The sequence below is a fragment of the Chamaea fasciata genome, unplaced genomic scaffold, assembly GCF_029207755.1.
Source record: "Chamaea fasciata isolate MVZ Bird 193981 ecotype frontalis unplaced genomic scaffold, bChaFas1.0.hap1 SCAF_24, whole genome shotgun sequence".
In the NCBI taxonomy this organism is placed as follows: domain Eukaryota; kingdom Metazoa; phylum Chordata; class Aves; order Passeriformes; family Sylviidae; genus Chamaea; species Chamaea fasciata.
Genome location: NW_027094109.1, coordinates 140,807 through 147,299, shown reverse-complemented (window position 1 = coordinate 147,299; position 6,493 = coordinate 140,807).

Here is a 6,493-nt window from a genome sequence, read left to right as displayed (position 1 = left end):
GTATCTGGCATAACACAGCATGCAAAAGGGTCAAACAGTTCATGAGAAGAGCCCAGCAGCTGGGCCCCAGCACCTGCACCCAGGAGAACTGCAGTGGGCTGTTCCATCACCTGAACACCAAATCCAGCGTCTGCTCTCTCTCCCTTGTGCCTACATGCAGTTTGGGGATCCTGCCACAGCCAGCAGGATCATGGCCAAGCAAGAAGAGGGGAGGAGATGATTTTCCAAGTCAAAGTGTGAACCCTGTGCAACCAAATCCACAGAGAAGTGTGTTCAGACAGGTTTTGATTTACTAAGTACAGTGTCACCTACCACAGCACCTTCCCACAAAAGCCCCATTCCACAGTCACTTCCCTGTGTCTGAGTACAAAGAGAGAAACAGCCCATGAACCGGCCACCAAAGGTCCACCAGGGCACCAGGAACATGGGCAACCTCAGTTCCTGCTCCTTCATAAGGATTATGAATGAATAAAAAAAATGCAAGAAATAAAGACAAACTCCAGTTCTCTGAGCTCCAACCTCATTAGATGTCCCTCTTGGCCAAGGCATAAGGACTCCTGAAACAGCATTTTCAGGAAGAAGGTTTGAGAAGTGGGAAGGGACAGGCTGTGAATCCCAGATCCCTCTGCTGAAGTCCAGAGAAAAGGGAGTCAACAAGAGAGAGAATGAATGGGCAGGGAAGGGAAACAAGTGTAGGCAAGATGGAGAACTGAGCCAGCCAGCTCAGAGTGTGAGAAATGAAGTCTAAACAACTCTGAAATGTTAAAGTAGTTACAAAGTTATAAAGTTAAGGTCAAAGTTAGTTTAAAATTTATAAAGATAGTATTAAAAACTGATTGTATTCATTTTTGTACTCTCTGCCCTAAAAATCCTACTAACTTTTCCCATCGCTTCCCCGTTAGGTAAGACTTCTGCTGTTCCCCCGCCCCCCCGACATTGCCGTACCCCCCATTTTAGTTTCCTCAGAAGGACTCTGTCTCCTCTCCACCCTGTTACTCCGGACTTGTCCTTCAGAATCCTACTCTCTGCCTACTTTCCACCTCCCCTCCGGCTACTCTCTGCCCACACTGACCCCCCTGCTCGCCAGTGCCAGCCCGAGTATGTAAATTACAAAGCCCAGGTGCATGATGGGACTAAATCGATATCGAAAACCTCTACTGGAAACGAGCCAACTCAGAATCTAGATCTGCGAAGGACAGCACTGAACTGGCGACACCCAGAAGGATGTATGGACAATTTCCTGTATCTCGCTGTAACTGCAAAAGTACTTTAAGAGCGGGACATCCCTGGGCTCGGTGCAACTCAAGAGAGTTCTCTGGGACTCCCGCAAGGAGAACTCCCACTTTGCGGCGAGAGCTGCAGAATGGATTGCACCTCCTCCTCAGCGGTGTAGGTCCGAGCAGGAGGGGCGGAAGCCACCCTCGAGACACTGCCCCCTCCCCTCCCTTCCTAAGAGCTGAAATCAGTAAAGGCAATTAAGGAGGAAACATTGTCTCCTGCCCATTTATAACAAGGGCAACTGGCCTTGCCTGCAGGGTGCCCAGGTGGGGTTCTGTGGGGGAGCAACAGGTCCAAATCAGCCTGGAAAGTTCCATCCCTTAGCAAAAGGTTCAGGAGTTTGCTGAGAGCCACCAGTCCGTTTGAGTTTTATTCCCTCATCAGTCCATCAGCAGCTCCCTGGATATTTCCCCCTGTGCCTCAGCACTCAGGCATCAGACAAAACTCCTTTATATTTGTTTCATGTGAAAAGAAACCCCTTGTCAGACCCCAAAAGCTGCATTTCATGTTGATGCAGCACATTTCTTACAACTAAGGATTCTGGCAACACAAACCAGCCCCAGTCTGTGCTCAGTTCTGGTCAGGGCAAAATGCCACTGAACTGGGAATGGGAAACTCAGGAGTCTCATCAAATGGTGGCAATACCAGGGGTTTGTGTAATCCAGCAACAGCTCAGGCTTGTCCCCCTACACAAAATACAAGGAGCAGATGTTTTTCACACACACACACACAGAATCACTAGGTTGGAAGAGATGTTCAAGATCATCGAGTCCAACCCAACCCTAACACCTTAACTAGATCATGGCACTGAGGGCCACGTCCAGTCTTTTTTTAAACATTTTTAAACTTTTTTTGTCTCATTGCATCCATCTTCTTAGAAACTGTGAGAAAAGTAAAGAGATCAGGGAGCCAAATAAACTTATCAGGGGCAACCTCAGCCTGAGAACACAAAGAACTGGCTGAAGGAAGAGGGAGCTGAGAGTGTAAGGTGCACTGGAATACTTGGGTGGAAAGAAAGGCTGCATTCACTGAAAGTGAACCCAGGCAAGGCTGCCCAGAGGTCAGCTCCTGAGTGGGAACAGCTGACTCACAGGAGGCAAGCCATGAGAAAAGCATGTCTCCAGGAGGAATAACAGCTGAGGAATCATAGGAAAACATCCCACATGATTGATTGGAGAGCCTTTCACACCCCCTAGCTGGGCCAGCCCAGCTGCTCCCATGCATGTGGGCAGCGCCAAGTCCAGGCTGGGGGAGCCGCCCCTGCACCCTGAGGTACACAGACCATCCTGCTTCACCCTTCTCTTTTGGATGCCACAGGCTACTCCAGGCAGCTCCACACCCACAGCAGTCTTGGGTCTTAAAAGGTCCTCTTGGCATGAAAGAGGATTGGCACTCTTCCTGCGTGGCTAATCCCCACTTCCCTGCCTCCCGGCCTTCTTGGCTGACCCCAGGCATCGATTCTCACTGTGACTCCCTCACATTCTTTCAGTCTCCAAGAGCCAGGATGCACAGCGGAGCTCTTCCCCGCCCTGTCCCCACACGACTGGGGCCGGGCCAGAAAAGCGCTTGCCTTTTTCCTTGGCGCTGTCAGCACCCATCAAAACAACCACACGATGGCGATGTCGACTCGCAAAAGAAGTAAATGCACTGCCATAGCTCGAAACCACCTGGACGGCAGAGCCAAAGTTGCAAACGTCCCTGCTCTCAAATAAATCTAGTGCTAGCACAAAAAGATTTCCCTGATCCTCCCTTTCTAACGCCACACTTTTATTTGCACCAAACTCAAACGGAAACATGAACTCCTTTGCCTGAACAAATCTTTTCATTCTCTCAAGAGTCTGATAATCAACTTGAAAATATCTGCCAAAACCAGCTCACAAAAATGCCAGCTGAGAAAGATCTTGCTGCCCACAATTTCAGCTGCACCCATCAAAATATGAGCACACAGCCTGCCATGGATACTTTCCTTCTCAGCTCTAGGTACCCTCCTTAGCCTTCTGTTTCACAGTCACAATCCAAACTGAACGGCACCAGCGACTGCTCACACACTAAGGCTTCATTCTTCGCCGTGTGTGATCCAGACAGAACTGAAGCCCAGCCACAGCATTCAGCTTTCCACAGCATTCAGCTTTGGCACTTTACAGTGCATATACTACGCACAACCACTGTGTGTTGTGCACAGTTTTCTCAGCTTTAAGTACACACATATTGTTTTTGTTTCACAGACTCCACACTGTTGATGTAGCTCTGGCTCAGCAAAATGTGGCAGGAGAGAAGCACTTGCTGGATTAGTCGCTTTATGTCAAGCCGAATATACAGTGGCAAGTCGGTAAAGAAGCAGTTCAATGAGAGCTACTTGTGCTGCTACCTATTACTCTTGCAGACTTCTGTGAAAGCAATTGCACCTTGCCTTTAGGCTCTGAGATGCAGAGAACACAATCACAGATGCAGTGGAGAAGGGAAGGACACAGTGATTGGATGAGTTTGCTGTGATTTATGTGAGAAAAGCAGGTTCAGCCCTGCACTGGCTTCTACTTCTAGAGCCTTTTGCTGGAAGAGCGGTTACAGAAAGTTGACAACTGAGCAGCAAGAGTGGAAAATGTAGACAGGCACACCTCTCTGGGAAGGGAGAGAGGCAGTGTGCCATGTGCCATGTGCTGATTCAGTACTGTTTGGAGAACACAAGCTTTAGGAATGCCTTCTGTTCTGCAGAGCTCTGCAGCACTGAAGGTGTAAGGAAGAGACTAGCACCACATTTAATATGAAGTTAAACAATGGCACGATACTTTTTCAAGCAGCAAGAGCATGCTCAGCTGACTCTGATTGTGAACCTTCTTTTCCCAGACTTTTGTAATTTGGTACACTGCTCAGTTTTGTTTCCCATGTATCTCATAGAAGTATGTTTTGTTTCCCATGGAAAAGGTCCAGTGGTCATGTCCAGGGACCTGTGCCAGGAGTGGGGCTTCTGCCTCCTAAAAATATGAATGGCACAAGATTTCTTGCAGATCACACCTGTCAAAAGCAAGGACTCTGGTTGCCCTTAGAGTGCCAAACACCTCCTCCAAAATGACATCAGGAGCCTGGGGGAGTGAGGTTTTTTTCCCATGGAAAAGGGCACTGGTCATGTCCAGGGGCCTGTGGCCTTCAGTAGGCTTCAGCCTCCTAAAATGAAAAATGGCGCAGGATTTCTCCCAGACAAAAGCTGCCAAAACCAAGGACCCTGGCTGCCCTTGGAGTGCCAAAGGCCCCCTTTCAAACTGACATCAAGAACCTGGGGGAGTCTGCTGTGTGAAGTTATAATGGTTTCCCCCCTCTCTGGTTTTAAAGAATGTTACTTCCCCAGTTTGTCCCTTCCCCTTATGCTGTCAATCCTAAAGTATCATTCCCAGTCTCCTCCCCTGAATCCTGTCATTCGGTCACCCTCCCCTGCTTCTAGAAAGTTCGTGGAAGGGCGTCAAGTGATAGGACAAAACAGGGGAATTCTCCCCCCTTACCCTCCCATTGGATCCCTGGACAGTCCGTCTTATCCCATTCCCATCTTGCCCCTTATTGGTTCCCTCCTGCAGTACCTCCCCTGTTTATAAGTTACTGTCCTTTCTGTCACAGGGGCTTAGCTGGAGCAGCTCCCCTGAGACTAACAGCTTCCTTTGGGGACTGTAATAAAGGTTTTGGCTTTCACCCTGATTGAGCCTGACTCCTTCCTCCGCCAGTGTTGCAAGCCTCTCCCAACATCAAGGGAAAGGATCCCTTAGCCACCCCTGAGGAGTGTCCCCCGCTTGTCTGGGGTATCGGGCTAGCCTGGGCAGACAGAGGCTTCACTCTCTGTGAGAGACACTGTGACACGGGTCAGTTTTGTTTTCCATGAAAAAGGGCCCCCATCCATGTCCAGGGGCCTGTGGCCATGACTGTGCTTCTGGCTCCTAAAACTATGAAAGGCACAGGATTTCTCTCTAGACCAAAGCTGCCAAAGCCCAGGACTCTGACTCCCTTGGAGTGCCAAACAACTGCTCCAAATTGACGTTATGAACCTGGGGGAGTGAGTATTGTTTTCTATAGAAAAGGGCCACTGTTCGTGTCCAAGGACTTGGGTGGGGCCGGGAGTGGGTTTCTACCTCCTAAAATGAAGAACAGAACAGGATTTCTTCCAGACCAAGGCTGCCAAAACTTAGGACTCTGGCTTCCCTTGGAGTGTGAAATGCACAAAAGCCAAAAAACTGAAAGATGAAAATACCACCTCCTGCAGTGTCTGAAGCAGTTGGATGCAGTGAGGGCATGTTTGGCAGGGAAACAGCCCTTGTGCTGAGCCCCGTCATGTAGGGGTTTCTGCAAGTCTGCCTGAAGGTCCCTCATGAACCTGCAGTTTTTCTGGCTAAAGCTCTCTCAGCACCTCCTCACTAGGCTTGTCCTCCACATCCTTCCCCAGCTCCCTTGTCCTTCTCTGCACCACACTCCATGTGGTCCCCTCCATGATTTTCTGCTTCTGAGTGGCAAAGCAGTGTTCTCACTGCAAAATGGAGCTTTTAGTTCTTGACAATGCAAGTGTCTGCCTATGGTAGCGGGAGGAAGTGGCTGATGGATCTGCTGTTGGATATTTCTTCACTCTGGCCACAGAGTCCTGTTGAAGAGATAATGAGAAGTCAGGGGAGACTTTGCTGAGCGATGTCCAAGCCCTTTCTCTCAGCCCTACCACCTGGTGCTCTGTGCCACCCAATTCCCCTTTTCTCAGAGCCCTTCTTTCAGCCCCATGCCTGAAGCCCTGCTGAGATCTGGCCCAGCTGCTGTGATGAGCAGGGGCCCTGCCCATGGACACCGAGGAGTCAGCTCTGCTCTGAAGCAGTGGGGTCATGGGAATGGGGACAAGGGTCAGTCCTTGGACTTCATCAGCCCAAACTGCTCCTGAGGCAGAGGAGCTTGGCAGCATCTCCTGTCCCAGGGCTAAGGATCGGTGATGGCCAAAGGCAGTTTGAGATGGTTTCCTGCTGTGCCCAGGGAGATCAGAGAGAACCGTGCAATGCAAGAGCATTGGCTGTAACTCAGTGAAGGGAGCTGCTCTGTCACTCCATCTGTCCCCTCCTGCCCTTTCTGAGGTTGAGGACAGTGACTGTGTTCCCCTGAAAATCAGCCTGACACAGCTGAGAGCAGAGGGACCCACAGCAGAGCAAACTGGCTCAGCCTTTCTCAGAGTCTCAGTCCCAATCCTGGCCAGGGACACTTC